This window comes from Lactuca virosa, chromosome 4, assembly GCF_052849685.1.
Source record: "Lactuca virosa cultivar CGN04683 chromosome 4, Lactuca_virosa_CGN04683_v6, whole genome shotgun sequence".
Classification (NCBI taxonomy): Eukaryota; Viridiplantae; Streptophyta; class Magnoliopsida; order Asterales; family Asteraceae; genus Lactuca; species Lactuca virosa.
In genome coordinates this window covers 349,251,704-349,278,259 of record NC_136429.1, presented here as the reverse complement: position 1 = coordinate 349,278,259, position 26,556 = coordinate 349,251,704, and positions in this window count along the sequence as shown.

Below are 26,556 nucleotides of genomic sequence, written 5' to 3'. Positions count from 1 at the left end.
CAAAATCGATTTCTTTCACAATCGTTTCAACAGTTTCGTTTCCAACCACGAAATTTATTTCTTCTTCAATTTCTTCATGATCGTCTTCCCCATCAGTGTCGTAGAAAGGGTTAGAGTCTTCAATAATTTTTTCTTCAACCACGAAATTGATTTTTTCTACAAATTCCTCTTCAACAAAGAAATTTACTCTTTCACAAAATTCCCCTTCCCCATCGGTGTCGTAGATGGGACCGAAATCTTCTTCCTCCTCTTCTTCAATTTCCTCTTCCTCCTTAATGTCTTCTTCATCATATAACTTGCGCAACATTTTTGGACAACAACTTCTGAACAAGAACTGAAATCAAACAAACTTAGTAGGGATTTTTTTAAACAGGAACTCAACAACACCCAATCGGAACTAGGCTCTGATACCACTTATGATACGTGTATGGGCTGTTTTGTATTGAGATTGAATAGTGTTTGAGACAAAAAATATAAAAATATAGATTTGATAAACAAACTAGACCTATAGCTTGTAAATCTGAAGACAAACTAAGACCTATTAGTTTGAATTCGATCAACTCAAGGATCACGTCCAAAAGATGATAATTTGTGAACTATGACAATAATTCAAAGTGAACAAAAGGGTTCTTTGATTAAAATTCGTCTATTACTTTTTCCATGCATAAACTTGGCTTTATATGAAGCCTTTATTACAAATTTGGTGGTTACAAGCCAACCAACCAATTATTCATTAAAACTAGTAAATGAAAATTAAGGAAACTCTTGAAATAACACAAAAAAACGTCCAACACACTTGAGAATGAAAAAAAAACGTCTATGCTTCATTAAGGAGCCATAAGAAGCATTAAAGTGTAACCCTAATCCACCAAAGAGTGTCAAAAACGACTAGGAGGTTTTATGAAGCAAAGAGTAACGTTTTTTTAGCACTTATGAAGGCTTGAAAGTGTTGTCGTAGCCTTCATGCAACCTTAATTCAATTTGTGGGTTACCATGCACAACCCAACCATTAAGCCCAAACCACCTTCTAGCCCACTAGTAATAACTATTTCATCACCTTTTGGGCTTTCATCATCCATGCATGGATCAGGAGGCATGCGTCGGCTTCGGATGTGAGGCACGTGTCTCGGCTCGGACGCCTCCACGGACGCAACACGCGTCGAATTCTCGTTGGGCCGCGCTGCGGACACGTCATCTGGTAGGAACACGGCGCAACTGCGAGGAAACGGGTGACGTGGCCGTTTCTAGGCCTAATGTTGGCGAGAATTTTTAGAATTTGTGCCTAGATTTTCAAAAATTCATAACTTTCGCATACGAGCTCCGTTTTCGACGTTCTTTATATGCACGCGTAGGTGAGATTATACTCTACAACTTTATTTTTAATATTATTATTTTTAACAGACCGGGACAAGAAAATCCGTTAAAAATTCATAGCTTTTTCATCCAACGTCCGTTTTCGTCTGTCTTTTTACCGTTGTACTACTATTGACGACAACTTTGATTCTCGTTTAGGTTGTGTCAGCTAAAAATCATCCAATCTTTATTTCGAATTTCAGGTTGTGTACTGCTATGTTGAATCTTAGAAAAATCATAACTTATTCATACGAAGTCAGATTTGGACGTTCTTTTTATGGACATTCTCGGTTTAACGTATACTACAACTTTCATTTAGATACCTAAGGCTAACAAGCATTTTATTGAAAACTCGCTTTTTACGCTTAACAGCGTTTTGCCGGTTTTGTTGCGGATCTGCGATTGGTCATAACTTCTTCGTTATAACTCGGATTTTGGTTTCTTTATATTTTTGGAAACCTTGTTACAATCTGGATGTATTCATCCCAATCAAGATTATTTAATACTTCATTTTTGACGCTACTTTTCATCTCAATTAATTTCTATTTTTATTATTTTAAAATAAGTTACAATTTGACCTACACTATAACATTGACTTGAAATATTGGGTTGTTATATTATCCCCCCGTTAGAGGGAATTTTGTCCCGAAATTATTTCTAAAGTAATACTCAGGGACTTGGGAAAAGGTGTGGATACTTTTGTTTCATCTGATCCTCCCGTTCTCAAGTGAGTTCAGGTCCCCGCTTAGCATTCCAGCGAACCTTCACTATTGGTATACGGCTTTGTTTTGTTCGTTTGACTTCCCAATCCATGATTTCTACTGGTTCTTCCACGAAGTGTAGGCTCTCGTTCAACTCGATTTCATCAAGTGGAATCACAAGAGTCTCGTCAGATAGGCATTGTCACACCCCCGAACCGAGAAGTACGGCGGAAACGTCCGGGGGTTGGGTGACTTCTTCTTGGAATATCATCACAGTGAATATAAATGAAACATGAAAAACGCCATCATCATACATATAAAATACAACCATCATTGTTTACATCAAGTATTATATCAAAAATTACATCCCCAAATAGTTAACGTATAATGATAACAAAATATGATAATTTCCACATGTTCCTGTCAACCCCTTACACTTAACGATTCCCTGAGAATACAAGTTATTTTAAAAACGTCAACATATATAATGTTGGTGGGTTCATAATAAGCGTGTTTGAGTAAAATGTTTTGTATCGCTTTGTAAACACCAGAAAATCCGATATTTTCTTAAAATGGTTTGAATGGTTTGTGTCCAATCTTGTATAAATGCATGTATGTTACTGTCTAAAAATGTATAAAGTGAGTGATTCCAAAAAATCCGATATTTTCCATTGTAAGTAGAAGGCATTGTATAGTTGTATGTTTCCCAGAAAATCCGATATTTTCTGTTTGTGAAATGTTGTGGTCTTAAAACCCTAAGACTGAGTATCATTGTATATATGTTTTTCGTGTTATCAAGTTGTATATGTATTCTGTAAATTTATAATGGAGTTTATTTGTATGTGAGTTCCTTATAACCATACTTGATATGACTGATCTGCCCGTCATGACGTTTTTCAGGCGTCGACTTGTTTAAGGTAAGCTTTGTCACCCTAGACTGGCCTAGTCTAGCTGTAGCGAACAGCTCAGGTGTGGGGTGTCAACCCCGTATAGATCTATACACAAACTCTCGCTCTCCCTCCAGGAGACTCTGGTTATAACTACAGGACTTAAGGTTGTACGCTAGGTAGGTACGGATGAATACGTGTCTCACAAGAAACTGAACTGAATTTACGCGAATATTGTATCACACCATTTAACATAGTAAATAATGTTTTCCGAGTATGTTGTAAGTATTCAAGGCCCAAAGTGTATGTAAATGTATGAAGCCCACAAGCATGTAAATGGACTACAAGAGCCCAATAAACATGTAATGTATGTTCCAGGCCCAATAACATGTAAAAGGACAACTAAGGCCCACTAAACATGTATTGTGTATTAAAGGCCCAATAAACATTTAAAAGGATGACTAAGGCCCACTAAACATGTATTGTATATTCCAGGCCCAATAAACATGTAAAAGGACAACTTAGGCCCACTAAACATGTATTGTATATTCCAGACCCAATAAACATGTAAAAGGACAACTAAGGCCCACTAAACATGTATTGTATATTCCAGGCCCCATAAACATGTAAAAGGACAACTAAGGCCCACTAAACATGTATTGTATATTCCAAGCCCAATAGAAGTGAATTTGACGTATTAAACTCGTTTGTTATTGTATTGCTCGTTCCTGTTCAATTATTTACCAAAATGACATAAAAGGGCCACTTTTTGTAATATTGACATTTTTGGTCCATTAGACTAAAAACTTACAATTTAGGCATGTTTTTGGTAAAAATGACACTTTAGATCCCTTAAGACCAAAAGTTTACATTTAAGGGCTAGTTTCAAATAAAATAACATTTTTAACCAACTTTTGTCAAAGTTATTATTTTCGGTCCAATTTTATAAAAATTGGCATTCTCGGCCCAATTGTAATAAAATTAACATTTTTGGCCCAATTGTATAAAAATTTACCTTTTCGGCCCAATACATAGAATGTGCCTTTTCGGCCCAATTTCAGTGAAATTGACATTTTCGGCCTAATTGTATGAAGTTTTACATCTTCGGCCCAAAAGCATAAAATTTAAACTTTTTGGCCCAAGTTTGATAAAATTATCATTTTCAGCCCATATAACCGAAAAATAACATTTTTGGCTCAACTTTGTTTAAAATGACACTTAAGCCCACAAAAGTCCAAAAATTTACAAACTTAGCCCATGAAAACGTGAAGGCCCAATTTGAGGCCCATTTGTGAAAATTTACACTTTTAGCCCTTTTAAAATCATGAATAACATAAAGATCCATGTTTATATAAAATAACCCTTTTTGGTCCTTTCAAAACCGTGAGTTACATAAGAACCTCACTTTTTGATTATTTTGTCAATTTTGGCCCCTTACACGATTTTCTTAGTTTCAAACATCCTTGAAATGTTTTGATCTTTTTATTTTCATAATATGTTGCATCAAGTATTTTGTTTTACAAATATCATCATGTTTTGGCTTGCTTTTCGATTTTATGAAGTTTTCAACACGTAATCACAACACATATCATGAAAAACACGCATAAAGATGCATATACACATAGATCTACACAAAGCAACTTGTATTTTCCCCCAAAACAAAGTAAAGACCGAAAATAGGGGGTATGAACTCACATTGGGTTGATGGGTTCGGTTTTTGAAGAAGTTAGAGGAGTTTTCGGCCTAACACACCTCTTGAAGAGATCTTCAAATTCTATGAGATTTTATGAGCATGGATAATGAAATGGAGTGTTAAAGAGTGAAGGATTTATCATAAAATGAAGTTAAACATCTTGTTTAGAGAGTAGCTTACCCAAAAGTGATGATTTTTCATGAAGTGTTTCTTGAACACCACACAAGCACACACAAATTTGGAGAGGGAAATGAGATTTTCTTGAGAGCGTCTAGAGAGAATTTTGGGTGAGTTTGAGAGTAAAAATGAAGGTGGTGCGGTGGTGGCTTCGGCCGAGACTAGAAGAAGAGGAGGGAAGAAATAGTTGGGTGGGTATTACATGGTGGATTAACTCTAATCCTAGAGATTTGTTGGTTAATTAGACTAGATATCGTCTAGTCCATAGTGAGGTGTCAAGTTTTAATTCAAACTAATTTTTGTTTTTTTATATAGTAGCCGAGAATGAGAGATAGGAATAAGAGAAAAGAGAAGTTTGGGCTAATATTGAACATACTCGAAATTCATAAGGTCCAATATGGAAGTTTTCGGCCCATTGGGCCCTCTTATGGGTTTACGACCCAAAAATAATAAAGGAATTGGGCTTTCGGCCCAATAAGGTTCAAGAAAACATTTATGGCCCATTAAGGCCCATGTAGATAAAGTGAGACATTTTAAGCCCAATAAGGCCCAAAATGCTAAAATTTAATGAATGTGGGTCCATCTAGAGCCCAATTGGGCTTCCTTCGCCCAAAATAACCAAATTGAGAGTTTATTGGCCCAATAGGTCCAATAGAAGAATCCTCGTCCATTTCGAGTTTGAATCGGGATATTAGGGTTAGAAACCCACAGTTGAATGTATGAAATGTATTGAATTAGGTTTTGGACTTCACGAGTGAGTTTCGATTCAAATTGTTGTTTTTGAATGAGCATAGTGCATAATATCAACTTAGAGTTACAAGTTACACAAGAGTTGATTACATGTAGACATAATTTCCTAGCCAAAAATGCTAGTTGTGATAGACATTTCTTTAAATTAGATACGTGGAAGATAGGGTGTACATTATTAAGTTCTTGAGGTAGTTGTAATTTGTAAGCTACAGGACCAATCCGTGCGAGGATTTCAAATGGTCTGATGTACCTTGGATTTAATTTTCCACGCTTTTCGAAGCGTATCATGCCCTCCAGCGTGAGACCTTTAACAGAACATGGTCGCCAACCTGAAATTCCAAGGGTTTTCATCTTTTATCTGCATAGCTCTTTTGTCGATCTCGAGAGGCTTTCAGACGTTCATAAATTTCAATAATCTTCTCGGTCGTTTCCCTGATGATTTCTGGACCTGTGAAAGTGATGTCTGGTCTTTGACCTCTAGCCAGTTGCGTATCACCCACTTCAGCCCAGCACATAGGTGATCTGCACTTGCGACCATAGAGGACTTTGAATGGAGCAACTTTAATGTTATTATAGTAACTGTTATTGTATGAAAACTCAACTAGTAGTAAATGGGTATCCCATGCTTTACCAAAGTCGATCACACATGCTCTCAGTATGTCTTCTAGTGTCTAGATAGTGCTCTCAATCTGTCCATCTGTTTGTGGGTGAAAGGCTGTACTCATGTCCAACATAGTTCCCAGGGATTTTTGAAGTGACTGCCAGAACCGAGAGGTAAATCGACTATCTCTGTCAGAGATACTAGATCTTGCTACTCCATGTAATCGCACTATTTCTCTGATGTATGTTCTGGTCAGTTTTTCCATCTTGTCTGTTTCTTTGATTGGTAGGAAGTGTGCGGACTTGGTTAACCGGTCGATGATCACCCAGATTGTATCAATTCCACCCGTTGTCTTGGGCAACTTGGTTATGACGTCCATTGTAATCCGCTCCCACCTCCACTCAGGTATCTTTGGTTGTTGTAGTAAACCTGAGGGCTTTTGGTATTCTACCTTAACCTTGGCGCAAGTTAGACACTTGCCCACAAAGGTAGCAATTTCTGCTTTCATGTTAGGCCACCAATACAATTTCTTAAGGTCCAGATACGTCTTGTCTAAACCCGGGTGAACGGAGTATCGTGTCTTGTGTGCTTCATTCATGACAACCTCTCTATAGCCACCGAACTTTGGTGCCCAGATCCGGTTCATGAGATATCGGGCTCCATCACCTTTGATTTCTAAGTTTTTGTCCATTCCTCTTAAAGATTCACCTGCCACATTCTCGGGTTTTAAGGCCTCAAGTTGAGCCTCTTTGATCTGTGTGGACAGGTGTGAATGGATTGTGATGGTCAACGACTTTACTCGACGTCCCGAGTATTATTTTCTGCTAAGGGAATCAGCTACTACATTGGCTTTATCGGGATGATAGCGAATTTCGCATTCGTAATCGTTTAGTAGCTCCACCCAACGTCGTTGTCTCATGTTCAGATCTTTTTGTTCGAAGATATGCTGAAGACTTTTATGGCCCGTGAATATTGTGCATTTCGTGCCATATAGGTAGTGTCTCCAGATCTTCAGAGCAAATATCACTGATCCCAGTTCAAGGTCGTGAGTCGTATAGTTGACCTCATGTGTCTTAAGCTCTCTCGAGGCATAGGATATGACCTTTCCTCGCTACGTAAGAACACAGCCTAGCCCTTGGTTAGACGCATCGCAGTATACTACAAAGTCTTCTATCCCTTCTGGAAGAGACAAGATAGGTGCACTACACAAGGCTCGCTTTAGTGTTTGGAACGTTGTTTCTTGTTTCTCTCCCCAACTAAAAGTTATACCCTTTTGTGTCAGGGTGGTAAGTGGCTTAGCAACTCGGGAGAAATTCTGAATGAATCTGCGATAGTAGCCAACAAGGCCTAAGAATTGGCGGATTTCTATAGGCATTTTGGGTGCTGACCAGTTCTCGATTGCCTTTATTTTGGATGGGTCCACGTGTATTCCCTCTTCACTGACCACGTGACCTAGGAAACCTACTTTCCTAATCCAAAATTCACACTTTGAGAACTTCGCATATAACGTCTCTGCTCTCAATGTTTGCAAGACTTGTTGGAGATGTTGGCCATGCTCCTCCGTACTTCGTGAGTAGATAAGGATATCGTCGATGAAGACTATTACGAACTTGTCCAAGTATGGACGACACACTCTATTCATCAAGTCCATGAATGTTAGTCCGAAAGGCATCAATACAAACTCATAGTGACCATAACGAGTTCTAAATGCTGTTTTGGGAACATCCTCCTCCAGAACTCGTAACTGGTGATACCCAGATCTTAAATCGATCTTTGAAAAGAAACTTGCACCTTTTAGCTGTTCGAATAGATCATCAATACGTGGTAGAGGTATTGGTTCTTGATGTTAAGTTTGTTCAACTCGCGGTAGTCTATAAACATGCAGAAAGATCCATCCTTCTTCTTCACGAACAAGACTGGTGCTCCCCAGGGTGAGAAGCTTGGTCTAATGAAAACTTTGCTAAGAAGTTTGTTTAGCTAGCTGGATAGTTCCTGAATTTCTGATGGTGCAAAACGATAAGGTGATTTGGCTACGGGGGTACCTCTAGGAATTAAGTCGATTCTAAATTCGACTTGTCTTTCAGGTGGGAATCCTGGAAGATAATCAGGGAAAATTTCGAGGAAATTACAGACTTCGGGAATGCTCTCGAAATCCTTCACTTCGAGTTTCTTGTCTACCACGTGAGCTAGAAAAGCACAATACTCGTTACGAAGATACTTTTGCCCTTTATATAGGAAATGATTTGTAGGTTCGTGTCGGATTTGTCGCAGTAAATGATAAGGGTTTCGTTACTGGGCAGGTTAAGGCGAATGGCTTTCTCTTAAGATAGGATGTCGGCACGATTAGGACATAACCAATCCATACCAATGATGACGTCGAAACTTAATATGGATACCGGCATCAGGTCGATTGGGAAGAAAAAGTTCTTTAGAGTAAGGGTACATCCTATGTATATATTGTTAGTGCTCTCGGTTCTCTTGTTGGCCATTTCTACAGTGAAGGTATCTTTTGCTTTAAGATTAAAAAGATGAAAATGTGGTAAGACATCAATAAAGATTATGAATCACATGACTTTGAACTAATTACACTAGTTCAACTTGTATACGGCAAGAAGTAACAACAGAAGTAATAAACTCAACATGTAATGTGAGTAGTGTAATCACTAACCCACTAAGTTATTTTAGTTTATTAATTATTAGAATTATTAGTGTGACGCATAAGGTGCTCTCTAGTTTGCTCTTGATAGGGTAAGGTTCGTTAACGGTCTCTCTAGTGCCTTTTTCTTCATTTGATCCTTTCTCGGAATTCTCCTCATGAACCCTCTTTTGGTTCTTCCTCAACTCCTCTGATGGCTATTGTAATAGAGTGGTTTCATCTACTTATGTTGTTCGTGTGAGAATGGGAATGTCTAAAGAATCTACGAGATTAATAAAACATTTCTATTAAAATAAGTTATTATGAAGATGATCCTTACCGGGTCTTTCTATAATCACGTAGTGTATACAAATTATATATAACCAAGATCTAATAGACCTTCGAATGAGTGATCCTACTCTAAGACCACAACCAAACAAGGAACAGGAAGTAGAGTAAAAATCACAATTTCTAAGTCTTTAAAATCTCAATTATATAACCTCAACGTATACACTTGGTAATTATAGACCTACCAGTAAAGGTCTTTTAGTTTTCACATAAGTTAGTTATTTATAGTATCTAAAATACTCCTATAGTATTTTAGACTTTATGTTTGGTTCTAGTATTCCTTTGTATATAGGGTTGGTAAGTTTTAGACTTGTTGCAACACCACTATCACTCCCAAACACATGTTAGTCGTATCTCAAATAAATATAGTTGATTAGGCTATATTTATCCCAGATATGATTACATAACTGTTTAGGTTTGACTGTAGTGTCCAACATCTAAATACTTTTATGTTGTTATGACTGTGTTACTGTTTCTGGTATATATGAGTGTTAGTATACTTCTTATAAAATACTTATATTTTTAAAGTATACGTGTAGTCAGAGCTCTTTAGCCCCAATGTATTTATAGTTGTATATCTTTTATGAATTGATATATACTGAGTTCACTATAAACAATGCTCTGATACCAATCTGTCACACCTCCAAACCGGAACGGCGGAAACATTCGGGGGTGGAGGATGTCATGTAAAGTATCACAACAATTGCATAGTAGTAATCAAAGTATAACAACCATGCATTTGATAAAGTATAAGTTTTTACATATGTGTTCAAAACATTGTATATTGACACCAAAAAATTATATATATACAAAAGTTAAAAGAGATGAGTCTCAAAGCTCCGTCTTCTCAAAAACTCGAGGGTGTACCTTGTTTACCGGTTTCTTGAGAATACAAGTTATTTGAGAAAAAGTGTCAACATTTAAGTTGGTGAGTTCATAAGCATTTGTATGAAAATATATGCCATTCAATGAGATGAAATCACATTTGTTACTAGAAAATCCGATATTTTCTATAAAACTGATTTGTAAGCTGTTTGTTTGTAAGAGATCGTATCTATCCAGGAAAATCCTATATTTTCCATAAAACTGAGTTGTAAACTGTAGTCTTAATAATCCAAGACTATAACATGTACAAGTATTTTACCATACTTGAATTTAATGATTTGTAGTTTTATTCGAAAATAAAACAGTTCGAAGAGATGTGTTTATGTACAAAATAACATATATTCGTTTTCCCTATGTGAGTTTTCATAACCGTGCTAACGAATGATTTGCCTGCCTCGACGTTCTTCAGGCGTCGTACTGTCTGATATTTGTCACCCTTAACCTGCCGTTCGGGCTATAGCTAGTAGGCAGGGTGCGGGGTCATCAATCCCGTATAAATCTATACACACGTATCACGCTCTCCGGGAGAAGACTCGGGTTATAAAACAGGACTTTCTGTATATCTTGGTAGGTACAATGAAGATGAATGACTCACAAATTCTGTGACATCCCATAATTTAGGTCACAGACTGTGAACGGTCAAGTTCACAATAAATCTCTTTGTAATTTTATTCATTGAGTTTTAGTGCACTTAACGTGAAATAAATGAGTTATTCCAACTATTATAAGATACCAGATAGTATCTTACTTCCAAATGTGCAAATTGACAAACAATTCAAACTGCAACCTTAGTTAACGCGACTGAAAAACTGTTATTTTCTAGTAAGCAGTTTTGAGCAATACAAATACTCTAGTCTCGTAGTACGCGTTTCCCTAATTCCAAAAATATAAAGAACGTCCAAAACATAGTTTGTATGCAAAAGATACAAACGTTTTAAGAATCCAAAACCAATATAATACTGATTTTCTTAAAAACTATCAAAACCATTTCTTACCGTTGAGGGACTTGCACACCTCAAATGGAATTTACGAAAGCATTTTTGGACTCAAACTATAACCTATATTTAATTTCATATTTGAAATATTTTTAGTAAAAATATTTATAAAAATTGAGAAATCAGACGTTTTCAGATTTATTAATCGCAAAACTTTAAATGCAAATTCGTAGTGTTCTATTACTCGAAAGATCAATCTGTTTGGATTTTTGAAATCCTTGGATTAAACTCTGTCATTTACCATTTTTAGAAAAATATTTAAATATATTATTTACTCTTGCAAATACCCGTGTACACGTACGATATATAATTGTATTTATATATGAAAACTTAAATACATATATACACCTATTTAATCTACCAAATACAAACAAATAAATAAATAAATACAGATAAATAAATAAATATGAATAAATAAATAAATAAAGTCTGAGTTATATGTTATACAACTGAAATTGTGTGCCCTCTTTCGTTTTTAAATTAAATGTGCACACTCTTTCTTCACGGTTAGAAGACACCTATCTCATCCATTTACAGTTGTTGTTCTTCCTCCTCGCTTCTCCTCTCAAACATCGAAACTATACACAATCACTCTTTCATGTTTACACGTTTCATTCTACTATCCCACACTCAAACTCTCTCCAGCTGTCTCATTTTGATCACTAGATAAACAATGGACGGGAGGAGGAATACACGTGCCTATATATTTTGTTTATACAAATATATTATCTTTTATGCGAAAATACAATAAACATAGTTTATAAAAATATTATTATTTAACAATTTACCATATTGTTAAATAAACTAGTAAAAACTTTTCGTATACGTGTTGTGATTATTTTATCGTGAAATATTCAGTTCACACAACAAATACTACATTATACAAAGTTTTATGATTTTTATGTGACATTGCATATTATAACAAATACGTTATGAAACTTTGTAGTAGTTCAAGGATTCAAGCTATTACTATTCATGTATATTTATATGTTTTAATCCATAAAGTTTATACATGTACATATGTTCATTAATTTGAAACATTCATTGTTATAAAAGCGAGTACATTACACTTTTACATATATGTCAAACATACTCGGCTTTTATAAACCTTATACAACGATATTCATTATGCCTAGTGACTTACCCACAAGTAAGTTAGGGCTGAGAGTTATTCACAAACTTACAAACTTTTTAGTTAATGGATTTTAGTGAGACAGTTTTCATTAGCTGAGTTTAATTACTTAGCGTACCCACACTACTGTAACCGTTAATCTTCGGAGCGAGATACATATGTATATATCTATACGGGGTTGACATCCCCACCTGCGGTTGCTAGCTACAACCCTCGACTGATCAATCGAAGCAGGTGATAAGTGTCTACAATCGTTACTACAACGTCCAATGAAGCGTTGTAGGGGGTTTACTTTTAGTCAGGTAGCTCGGTTATAGGACTCACTATAAACATTAACTAGAATACCTCTCTTTTCCTCAATTAATCATGGTTTCAGTTACTTTCAAAACTATTTTAAGCATGGATTTACTTATACATATGATACATTTCGGCTTCCAAAGAATTATTACAAACATAGTTTTTAAGTATGGATTTACTTATACAAATATACATTTTGGCTTTCAAGACTCATTACAAACACAACTTTAAGTACATATTTACTTATACAAAAATACATTTTGGCATTCAAAGACTCTTTGCAAACATATTACTAACTATTGTTATACATACAAAGATAATACTTTTTAGACTTATTAAAAGTATTACCGCGTTAGCAGAAAACCTGTGATACTCACCAACCTTTGTGTTGACTTTCAAAACAACATGTATTCTCAGGAAATCGTTAAATAGACATTCAAGACAGATTGGATTACAGGTGACCTAGCTTACTTATTGTTGTATTACATGCCTACCTGCTAAGGCAATTCATGTATTATTATTAGTATTTGTAAAAACATTGTATTCAAATATCAAGATGGAACATGAATGCTATTTTGTTTATTGATGTACTTGTGCTATATATTCAATTTGCTTGTGATCCATGAACTTAATCATACAACCCGGCGTGTTCCGCCGCCTCGGCTGGGGGTGTGACAGATTCCCAACGAAATACATGTTTTTATATGAGAATATTCGTATATGAAATTGTTACTCTTTTCGTAATGTTTATAACATATAAAAATAATCATATTTTTATATAACTATTTTGGTTTGTCCTGAAAGATTAAAATATAATGAGAATGTAACCCAAACTATATCTATTATAGTTTACAATATATGTTTCATTTGAATTGATAATTGTTGTGTCATAAGATGTTCCATATGTATATGTTTTCACATAAAAGTTATATAAACTAAAAGAAAACATAAACAATGATTTGTATTCTATCACTAGTAGTGTTTTATTTGTATTTTCCCCCTTTAAAACATGGAAAAAGTTATAAAAAGTATAGGGGTATGAACTCACTTGATAAGTAGTGAATTGGGCAGCACTTTGTTGCTAGAAAAGGCTTTACTACTGAAAACCGGGCTTTGCGAGGGTCGGGTTTAGAAACTGAAAGACTCTTTTCTTGCGGACTTTTGGTGCCTCGGGATGTTCTTCGGATGTTGGATATGTTACTGGGCTTCGGGGGGTTGTAAGGAGGTTTGTGGAGGTGAAAGATATGAAAAAGGATGAAAAATGGTGTAAAATTGGTGTAGGAAACGGGAGGGTTCACACCTTCCTCATATAGTGTGAGGGTTCGGATCTGAGGGGAGGAGGGAATGACGCGCGTCGGACAGCTGGCGAGGGGGAGGCACGCGTCGGCTTCGGATGCGAGGCATGTGTCTCGGCTCGGACGCCTCCACAGACGCAACACGCGTCGGATTCTCGTTGGGCCGCGCTTCGTACGCATCATCTGGTTGGAACTCAGGGCAACTTCGAGGAAACGGGTGACGTGGCTGGTTCTAGGCCTAGTGTTTGCGAGAATTTTTGGAATTTGTGCCCAAATTTTCAAAAATTCATAACTTTCGCATACAAGCTACGTTTTCGACGTTCTTTATATGCACGCGTAGGCGAGATTATACTCTACAACTTTCGTTTGGACTTCGTCGGCTAATTTTGACTTTATTTTTAACAGAACGGGATAGGAAAATCCATTAAAAATTCATAACTTCTTCATCCGACGTCCGTTTTCGTCTGTGTTTTTACCGTTGTACTACTATTGATGAGACCTCCGATTCTCGTTTAGGTTGTGTCGGCTAAAAATCAGCCGATCTTTATTTCGAATTTCGGGCTGTGTACTGCTATGTCGAATCTTAGAAAAATCATAACTTATTCATACGAAGTCAGATTTGGATGTTCTTTTTATCGACACTCTTGGTTTAACGTATACTACAACTTTCATTTAGATACGTAAGGCTAAAAAGCATTTTATTGAAAACTCGCTTTTTACGCTTAACTGCGGGTTTTGTTGCGGATCTACAGTTGGTCATAACTTCTTCGTTATAACTTGGATTTTGGTTTTCTTTTTATTTTTGGAAACCTTGTTACAATCTCTTCCACTTTATTCATCCCAATCAAGATTATTTAATACTTCATTTTTGAAGCTACTTTTCATCTCAATTAATTTCTATTTTTATTATTTCAAAATAAGTTACAATTTGACCTAGACTATAACATTGACTTGAAATATTGGGTTGTTACAAATGTCTTCCATATTAAAGGTAGCATGCACTCCATGGTCTCCTCCCAAATCCACCTTATAAGCATTATCATTGACACGTGACACCACTTTGTAAGCACCTTCAGCTCTTGGCATAAACTTTTGTTCTTCCATTTGTTAGGAAAACGTTCTTTCCTCATATGCACCGACACCAAGTCAGCATCTTGAAAGACACGTGGTTTCCTATGCATGTTGGACTTCTGTTTATACACCTCATTCACATCTTCAATCTTCACACAAACTTGTTGGTGTGGTTTCGTCGTGGCCTTCAACTTTTCATTAGCATCCTTGTGAACCAATTCATTCTTTGGCAATGGAATCAAATCCAAAGGCATGAAAGGATTCACACCATACACCACTTCAAAAAGAGAGTGACCTGAAGCATAAGTAGGAGAACGATTACAGGCAAACATAGCATGGGCAAGTTTGATGTCCAAATGTTTTTGAGTTTTGCTTACCAACCCCCTCAACAACGTACCTAAAGTTATATTAGTCACCTTCGTTTTCCATTAGTTTGTGGATGATGGGATGTATTAAAAAGTAACTTAGTACCAACTTTCCTCTACAAAGTGTTCCAAAAGTAACTCAAAAACATGGAATCACTATCAGAAACAATAGTTTTAGGAATAACATGCAAGCAATTAAAGTACAAATCAGCTACATTAGATGCATTATTGGTTTTACGACATGGCATAAAGTGAGCCATTTTTTAAAACCTATCCACCACCATAATGGCAAAGCCTCAATGAAATCCATTGATACATCTTCCCAAGGATGAATAGGAACCGACGAACGAGTGTAAACACCAAGTTTGAAAGTTTTTTTCCGTTATCTAACATGTAACACACTTGCCCACTATGTTGGTTACATCCCCAACATATTAGGCCAAAATAAATGTTCTATAAGCACCTTCAATCTTTTGGTAATGGAAAAATGACCAGCCAAACCACCCCCATGAGCTTCACGAATAAGCAACTCCCATATTGCATGTTTTGGGACACAAAGGTGATTGATTGCCTTTTGATGCCTTTATGGGCTTTATTTAGTGAATAGGGTTGTGTTTAGGTAAATTAAGCTAGAATAAAAACCACAAATGATACGTGTATATGAAGAAATGGATAGATTAGTAACAAGTCAAGACCTATTAAGTTATATACCGGAGAAAACAATCCAAGACATATTTGATTGAATTTGTATCAAGTCAAGAACACGTCTCGACTATGACAAGTAGTGAACTCTAACAATAATTCAAAGTGAACAAAGGTTTTTTTTATTAAAATTTCGTCTATCTCTTTTTTCCATGCATAAACTTGGCTTATATGAAGCCTTTATTACAATTTTGGTGGTTACAAGCCCACCAACCAACTACTCAGTAAAACTAATAATGAAAATTAAAGAAACTCATGATACCACACAAAAAAAACGTCTGACACACTAATGAATGAAAAAAAACGTCCGTGCTCCATTAAGGAGCCATAAGAAGCATTAAAGTGTAACCCTAATCCACCAAAGAGTATCAAAAATGGCTAGGAGACTTTATGAAGCAAAATGTAACGGTTTTGAGCACTTATGAAGCCTTAAAAAAAATTTCCCTAACCTTCATGCGGCCCTAATTCAATTCGTCGGTTACCATGCACAACCCAATCATTCAGGCCAAACCTCCTTCTAGCCTACTAGTAATCACTAATCCACCACCTTTTGGGCTTTCATGATCCATACATGGATCATCCCCTCCCCCTTTGAAATGAAATGACCTCAATGCATCAAGGCCATCCTCAACAAGATAAGGTGAACGGTCTCCCACATTAAAGGTAGCATACACTACATGGTCTCCTCCCAAATCATCCTTAGAAGCATTATCATTGACACGTGACACCACTTTGTAAGGACTTTCAGCTCTTGGCATCAACTTTTGTTCTTCCTTTTGTTAAGAAAACGTTTTTTCCTCATATGCACCTATACCAAGTCAACATCTTGAAAGACAAGTGGTTTCCTATGCATGTTGGACTTATGTTTTGTACACCTCATTCACGGCTTCAATCTTCACACGAACTTGTTGGTGTACTTTCATCATGGCCTTAAACTTGTGATTATCATCCTTGTGAACCAAGTCATCCTTTGGCAATGGAATCAAATCCAAAGGCATGTAAGGATTTACACCATACACCACTTCAAAAGGAGAGTGACCTGTAGCATAAGTAGGAGAACGATTACAGGCAAACTCAGCATGTGCAAGTTTGATGTCTAAATGTTTTTGAGTTTTGCTAACCAATCCCGTCAACAACGTACCCAAAGTTCTAATAGTCACTTTCGTTTGCCCATCGGTTTGTGGGTGATGGGATGTACTAAAAGGTAACTTAGTACTAACTTTCCTCCACAAAGTGTTCCAAAAGTAACTCAAAAATATGGAATCCCTATCAGAAACAATACATTTAGGAATAACATGCAATCGAACCACCTCTTTAAAGTACAAATCAGCCACATTAGATGCATCATTGTTTTTATTACATGGCAGAAAGTGAGCCATTTTTGAAAACCTATCCACCACCACCATAATGGAATCCTTCCCCCTTTGAGTTCTAGGAAAAGCCATAATGAAATCCATTGACACATCTTCCCAAGGACGAATAGGAAGGGAAAAAGGGGTGTAAACACAATGCTTGAAAGTTTTTTTCGTCATCTGACATGTAACACACTTGCCCACTATGTTGGTTACATCCCAACATCTTAGGCTAAAAGAAATGTTCTTTAAGCACCTCCAAAGTTTTGGTAATGGAAAAATGACCAGCCAAACCACCACCATGAGCTTCACGAATCAGCAACTCCCGTATTGCATGTTTTGGGACGTAAAGGTGATTGCTTTTTTGATGCCTTTATGGGCTTGATTTAGTGAATAGGGTTGTGTTTAGGTAAATTAAGCTAGAATAAAAACCACAAATGATACGTGTATAGTAAGAAATGGATAGATTAGTAATAAGTCAAGACCTATTAAGTTGTATACCGGTGAAAACAATCCAAAACAATATTTGATTGAATTCGTATCAAGTCAAGAACACGTCTCGACTATGACAAGTGGTGAACTATAACAATAATTCAAAGTGAACAAAGGTTTTTTTATTAAAATTTCGTCTATCTCTTTTTTCCATGCATAAACCTGGCTTATATGAAGCCTTTATTACAAAGTTGGTAGTTACAAGTCCACCAACCAACTACTCAGTAAAACTAATAATGAAAATTAAAGAAACTTATGAAACCACACAAAACAAACGTCTGACACACTAATGAATGAAAAAAACGTCCATGATCCATTAAAGAGCCATAAGAAGCATTAAAGTGTAACCGTAATCCACCAAAGAGTATCAAAAATGGCTAGGAGACTTTATGAAGCAAAAAGTAACGATTTTAAGCACTTATGAAGCCTTAAAATGTTTTTGCCCTAACATTCATGCGACCCTAATTCAATTCGTCGGTTGCCATGCACAACCCAACCATTCAGCCCAAACCACCTTCTAGCCTACTAGTAATCAGTAATCCATCAACTTTTGGGCTTTCATGATCCATGCATGGATCATCCCCTCCCCCTTTTAAAGGAAATGACCTCAATTCATCATGGCCATCCTCAACAAGATAAGGTGAAAGGTCTCCTCCCAAATCCACCTTATAAGCATTATCATTGACACCTGACACCACTTTGTAAGGACCTTCAGCTCTTGGCATCAACTTTTGTTCTTCCTTTTGTTAGGAAAACGTTCTTTCCTCATATGCACCTACACCTGTTGGGTTTTGTATACTACAACTGTTGGATAAGGTGTCCAAGTCCGTAACTATATTTGGTATGAACTTGAGTCGACCTGACATGGTCCATTTGGGTTGCACTTCACCGAACAATTTGTGTGGATATATTTTTGAGAATAAGATATATATGATGTATTAATATATTATAATTTATAATATATTAATATGAAATCATATTATTTAATTAGTATTGATCAAGAATTAATTTGGAATTAATTTAGTGATCAAATGAGGCTAATTAAATATGGACTCTTACATGTATATGGATTGGGCTAAGATTTATTTAGGATGGGCTAAGTGTATATGAAGTCCATGGATAGTCCATGGAGCTTTTAACCCATGGATCCTATGTAAATGAAAGGTCATGGGTATTAGGGTTTACACGGATGTAACCCTAATCCTCCATACTATATAAAGAGGTCCTTGGCACTTGAAATGACATTAGTGTGTGAGCTTAAAATGATGTAGCCGATTTCAACATAGTGTTCTTATTCTCTTAAAGCTTCCAACTTGGCTTTGGTGATTTGTGACACCACTTGAGGCATCCGCACTATTGGTGCTAGGCTCATAAACTCCAAGCTACTCACTACAAGAAAAAGGTATGTTATTCTACTTGATTTTTGTATTACAAGTTCCCCATAACATGCTAGTTAGGATGTAAACCTTGGAAAAACAAATTTGCATGTATATTAGAGAAAACATAGATCCAAGGTTTCTAGGGTTACATGTACACCATAGGAGTGTTAGAATGCTCAAAACCCATCAGCGGTATCAAAGCCTAGGCTTGTTTTCTGTATACTTGATGCAAATGCTTGAAAAATCTAAGAAACTGTTCACTGTTCGTATGAACTCGCCGAGTCCATGGGGGGACTCGATGAGTCCATGAGTAAATTCATCCTACTCGACGAGTCAGTTCATGTACTCGACGAGTAGGAGGCCCTGTGTGCAATTTTTCGAGTTTTGCTGCTGGAAATGGACTAGAATCATTACCTATAACTGTTTTGAACTTATAAAACCTGTTTTTGATGTGGTAATGATTATTTTAATCCATTTTCAATGGTTATTATCAAAATTTCAAGTTTTATATGTGTTTTTATGATTCTTGAAATTGTTGATATGAGTGTTTATACTTATGAGTTTTAGAAGATCATAGGAATTATTTGTAACTTGTTTGTTTGTATAGTTCTTGATCTTAATGCCTAATGATGGAGTCCATAATTTGTCCTCAAGTTATGGATTACCAAAAGTCACTTCTTTAAAAGTGTTATTAAAGAATAAGAGGTTACATAAAATGAAGAGTCTTCATTTTAATGGACCATTAAACTCATAAGTTATGAAATAAAAAGTCTTGAATAGTTTCAAAACTTGCCCTCAAGTTTTGGAATTTGTAAAGTCTTACACCCTAATACTTTAATTCCAAATTGAACCTTAAAATTTTAAAAGTTTAAAATTCAACCCTTATACTATTATTATATTAAAAGTTTAATTATATAGATATGTATAAGAATAAGTCAGTCTTACCGTTAGTAGGCCTCATTCACGAAGTCGGTCTATAAGGGGGGGTATAAGGTTACTGCCTATAAAATGACAGTTTAATGGGTGTCTACTCTCACCCACCGCTTCCTTGACTGGTGGAGGGTCGTTAGCCGAACGGGTAGGATAGGACCTTAATCCTCATTAAAAAGTATAATGAAATTATAAAGTAACTAAACCCTTAATAATTCCCAATCTTAGTTACTTTAGGAAAATGTTTAATAGGTGCTAACCCATGAAATTACACTTTGTACCTTACCAAGTCGTTAGTGGAGCGCGTGTGGTTAACCGGCACACTAACAAGGACTAGTAAGAGTGGCAAAGGGTAACTTAATGTTTATCATAGATCGGTGGAGCGCGTGTGGTTAACTGGCACATCGATTAGGTGATAAGATTAAGGGTACCAAGTCAATTTGCATGGTTATTTACACCTTGTTTGTGATCCTCGACATCCCAGTCACAAACTTGAGAGGGCAAAATCGAGATTCAAACATGCCATTGAAAGTTCAATGTATCTCAAAAGATCTAGGAGTTTCAAATCCAATTAAAACTTAATAATTTATTTCGCTTTTCATGGTGGAAATTGGTGAGTACACTACCCATGAGAAAGATGCCACTTAGGCGTCTTGCATCATGTTGGCCACAATGACAGCAGAACTCCAGAAATCCTATGAAGATTTCTACCATTTTGAGATGCACCAGGATCTGATGGATAGGTACCATCAAAGTGCACGTCAAGAGAGGCATGAAATCATATCCTCCATGATAACAGCTAGGATGAAAGATGGTGAACCCATCACCGGCCACTTGCAGAAAATGCAAAGGTTCGTGGACCGGTTATTGAAGCTTAATGTGGGCTTCCTTGAGAACATGGCGATTGACATCATTCTCCATTCCTTACGTCCAAGTTATGATCAGTTTCGCATGACTTATCATATGAACAAGGAGGAAGTCACACTCAGCAAGCTTCAAGGACTTTTAAGGACCGCTGAGAGTGGCCTTAAAGGTAAATCAGTTGTTACTCCTACTCCTACTACATCTCCTGTTCTGGCAATTGGGGAGGGAAAGGGGAAGAAGAGGAAAACCCCTTCGAAGGGTACCAAGGGAAAGTCTCTTGATGGTTCCTCTTCAAGTGGAACCAAGAAAGGTTCCATTCCTGCTTTTTCAAACCCAAAGGAAGCATAATGCTTCTACTGCCAGGAAAAGGGGCACTGAAAGCGAAGCTGCCCCAAATACTTGCAAGATGTAAGGGATGGGAAAGTTAAACCCACTCATGAAGGTAATTATACTATATTGTCTAATAACTCACTGCATACTAACTCTTGGGTGCTTGATACAGGTTGTGGTATTCACATTTATACTGATTTGCAGGGCCTAAGAAGAAGTGAGAAAGTGAAGCACGGGAAGATAAACTTAATCATGGGCAATAGGAAAGTATCACCTATTACCAAGATTGGAGTTTATTCTTTATTGCTTAATAATGGGTTAATTTTAGATTTGAATAAATGTTGTTTCTCGTCTGAAATGGCGAGAAATATTATTTCCTTTCATGTCTTGTACAAACAAGGATTTTCTTTTTCATTTGATAATGATAATGGTGCTATTAATGTTTATTACAATGATGTATTTTACTTTAAAGCATTACCTTGTGATGGTGTATATAAAGCTGTGAATGTTGTAGATAATCTAGGAAATAATGTATTGTGTAGATTCTTCAAATAACTTGGATAAGGCATCCTTGTTGCATTATCGTCTTGGACATGTTAACAAGAAGCACATAGGCCAACTCCAAAAGGCTGGAGTTTTGGAATTATTTGACCTAAAATCAGATGATAGGTGCGAGTCTTGTTTACTTGGAAAAATGACAAAGTCACCCTTCATTGGTACTTGTGCGAGGGGTGATCCGTGTATGGATAATGAAGGCCCAAAAGGTTATGGATAGCTTAATATTGGGCTAGAAAATTGTTTGGGCTTAATGGCCTATGGGGTGTGCATGGTGACCTAGTTGATGAATTAGGGTTTTCTTAATTAAATTAATAAAACTTTAATAAATCCAAGACTTCATTGATTGTTTGATTCAATGCTTGGATGGTTATGGAAACATTTGGAAGGGTATGATTGATGGCCCTCTTTAAACTTTGGGAGCTACACTCTTATTATTGATGACTCTCTTTAATCCTTGGGAGTTACACTCTTTACATCTTCTCATAACCAATTACTAGCAATTAAAGAACAATTGAAGACATGGACGTTTTTTTGTCATTCTTAAGTGTGGTAGACGTTTTTTTTGTGTTATTTCAAGAGTTTCCTTAATTTTCATTTACTAGCTTTAATGAGTAGTTGGTTGGTTGGCTTGTAACCACCAACTTTGTAATAAAGGCTTCATATAAAGCCATGTTTATCCATGGAAATGTAATAGACGAATTTTAATCAAAGAACCCTTTTGTTCACTTTGAATTATTGTCATAGTTCACAAATTATCATCTTTTGGACGTGATCCTTGAGTTGATCGAATTCAAACTAATAGGTCTTAGTTTGTCTTCAGATTTACAAGCTATAGGTCTAGTTTGTTTATCAAATCTATCATTTTATTGTTTTTGTCTCAAACAATATTTCATCTCAATACAAAACAGCCCATACACGTATCATAAGTGGTATCAGAGCCCAGTTCTGATTGGGTGTTGTTGAGTTCTTGTTCCAAAAAAAAAATCTTCTAAGTTTGTTTGATTTCAGTTCCTATTCGAAAGTTTTTGTCCAAAAATGTTGCGCAAGTTATATGATGAAGAAGAAATAGAGGAAGAGAAAATTGAAGAAGATGATGAGGAAGAAGATTATGGTCCCATCTACGACACCGATGGGGAAGGAGAATTTTGTGAAAGAATAAATTTCTTTGTTGAAGAGGAATTTGTAGAAAAAATCAATTTCGTGGTTGAAGAAGAAATTGTTGAAGACTCTAGCCCTACCTACGACACCGACGGGGAAGAGGATCATGAAGAAGTTGAAGAAGAAAAAAAATTCGTGGTTGGAAACGAAAATTTTGAAATGTTTGTGAAAGAAATAGATTTTGTTGTTACAAACAAAATTATTGAAGAAAAGGTTGAAGAATCAGAGGAGGTCGAGTAGGTTCTTGACCACAAAGATGTGGTTGTGGTTAAGAAAGATGATACCCATCGTATAACAAACCCTATTTCTAAGAGTCCAGCAGAAGGAGTGATCCATCAAGTTCCAAGTTCCAAGCAGTTACGAGGGAAGGAGTTCATAATGCTTATATTCCTATTCTTGTGGTGTACCTTTAATTGGGAAGCCATGTTATTGGAACATGCTTGTGATCAACCCATAAACACAAGCCATGATCCATTATTTCATATGAGCATTTTTAATCCTTTAAATTATTACAAGGATAATTTACAAGGTCTAAATCTTGTTCGTGGGAGTGTACAAAAGTGGTTTTTGATCCACAAATGGAAGATATGGTTAGAAGTGAATTCAGCGAGTTCTTTGAGTTATTTGAAGAAGAACATGTGTATATGGAGGAGAGACACTACAATGCTGTTTGCAATGAATGAAAAACATGTGGTTGCTGCTCCTAAGTTAATCTGGCCAAATTTATTTTATCTTTTCAAGTTCAAGAACATTAATCGTGGGATGATCCTTTTGTGCAACACCCTATCTCATGAAGATACTTATGTCCATGATTTGCACTTTTCACAAGTGTTAAAACATAAAACAGGAGGTTGGAAGCATGGATCAAGGCATGGGTCAAAAGAGGAGCTCGTATCAGCTAACCATCTAAAAATAATTACACATGGGTGGAATTCAAAACCCAAGGCCATGTGGTGCATCAATCATGATCAACTTTGGAAAATGAATGTTGTGGAAGTTTACAAACTTGTGAATGGGTATGTAGAGGGACAAGAGGATGTTGTGCTTATTTTCTATGGTGGTTTGTCCAAAATAATGCAAGTATTGATTCATACTTCTATGGATCAAAAGGAGAGTGAGATTGATGACATGAGAGCTGCTAAGCCAAAGCAAATGGTTAGTTTGAAAAAAGAACAGTTGAGTGATGATACTTCCGGTATGGATAAAACTAATTTTAAGAAGGGTAATGTCCTCTTGAAATGTCCTTCATTGGAAAGAAGATACCAACTTGGAGTAAAGAAAAGGTTACATTTTGTAATAAATATTTGTTTTCAAGACTTATTGTCGTGGAAGGTTCATATGCGAGAACAACATAATCTGGTCCGTACTGAATTGAGGACCTTTCGAAAAAGGAGGGAATGATCCGTGTATGGATAATGAAGGCCCAAAAGGTTATGGATAGCTTAATATTGGGCTAGAAAATTGTTTGGGCTTAATGGCCTATGGGGTGTGCATGGTGACCTAGTTGATGAATTAGGGTTTTCTTAATTAAATTAATAAAACTTTAATAAATCCAAGACTTCATTGATTGTTTGATTCAATGCTTGGATGGTTATGGAAACATTTGGAAGGGTATGATTGATGGCCCTCTTTAAACTTTGGGAGTTACACTCTTATTATTGATGACTCTCTTTAATCCTTGGGAGTTACACTCTTTACATCTTCTCATAACCAATTACTAGCAATTAAAGAACAATTGAAGACATGGACGTTTTTTTGTCATTCTTAAGTGTGGTAGACGTTTTTTTTGTGTTATTTCAAGAGTTTCCTTAATTTTCATTTACTAGATTTAATGAGTAGTTGGTTGGTTGGCTTGTAACCACCAACTTTGTAATAAAGGCTTCATATAAACCCATTTTTATCCATGGAAATGTAATAGACGAATTTTAATCAAAGAACCCTTTTGTTCACTTTGAATTATTGTCATAGTTCACAAATTATCATCTTTTGGACGTGATCCTTGAGTTGATCGAATTCAAACTAATAGGTCTTAGTTTGTCTTCAGATTTACAAGCTATAGGTCTAGTTTGTTTATCAAATCTATCATTTTATTGTTTTTGTCTCAAACAATATTTCATCTCAATACAAAACAGCCCATACACGTATCAAGGGGTGAGGGTTTGTTGGACCTCATACACACAGATGTGTGTGGACCCTTCAAAACTGCAACAAGGGATGCTAATCGCTACTATGTGACTTTTACTGATGATTACAGTAGATATGGCTATATCTACTTAATCAAGCATAAGTCAGAAACCTTTGAAAAGTTCAAAGAGTTTAAGCAGGAAGTGGAAAATCAACTGGGCAGGAACATCAAGATGCTTCGATCCGATCGGGGAGGAGAGTATCTTAGTATCAAGTTCCTTGACTATCTTAAGGAATGTGGGATTGTCTCACAATTGACACCTCCTAGGACACCACAGCTGAATGGTGTGGTTGAGAGGCGCAATCGAACCTTGTTGGACATAGTTCGTTCCATGATGAGTCGAGCTTTATTACCAATCTCATTCAGGGGGTATGCCTTAGAGACTGCCGCCCATATCCTTAATCTAGTCCCTAGTAAAAGGGTTGCCAAAACACCTAATGAGATGTGGACTAGGAAAGTTCCCAATTTGGACCACATCAAGATTTGGGGTTGTGAGGCGTGGGTCTCATGACAAGCTCGAACCTCGAAGTGAGAGGTGTATTTTCATCGGCTACCCACAAAGATCCTTTAGTTACCTCTTCTACAGACCTAGTGAGAATGTGGTCTTTGTAGCAAGAAGAGGAGTCTTTCGTGAGAGAGAGTTTATAAGCCAAGGAAACAGTGGGAGGCAAATTGACCTCGAAGAGCTTCAAGAGTCAAGTGGTGAAGGAACCTGAAACACTAGCGACCAACCTGATGATGAAACTCCTGTTGAGCCGAAAGATGAGTCTGTTCCTCCGAGGCGTTCCACTAGAGTTAGGAACTGTCACACCCCCAAACCAGAACGGCGGAAACGTTCGGGGGCGGAGGACGTCATGTACAGTATCATAACAATACATAATAGTAAAACAAGCAACAACATCATCCATTGCATTAATAATATAATTTAATACAAGTGTGTTCTGTGTATAGTTTGAAAGACACCAAAAATAAGTAATCAAAATAAAGACGAGTCTCGAATGTGCTCTGTCTTCTCAAAACCTGGTCTAGTGTACCTGTCTACTGATGACCTGAGAATACAAGTTATTTTGAAAGAGTAGATCAGCATTTAAGATGGTGAGTTCATAAGTATTTTATTGTCAAATGTTTGTATAAGTTTGTAGAAAGTGTTTGTAAATGTTTGATGTAAATGTTTGTTGTAAATGTTTGAATCTCCTAGAAAATCCTATATTCTCCACTAGAAAAGTAGCCTTCTACCAAGGCCCGAATGTTCTGAATGTTGTTTGTTTGTAAAATGAGTATTTTCCCAAGTATGACTATCGTTACCAAGATATAGTTTTACATTGTTGTTTATGTGAGAAGATCACAATGTGAATGCAATGGGAAAATAATAATGTAATGTAGTAGTGTATATAGTAACTACTGTTGTACTAACTACCCTA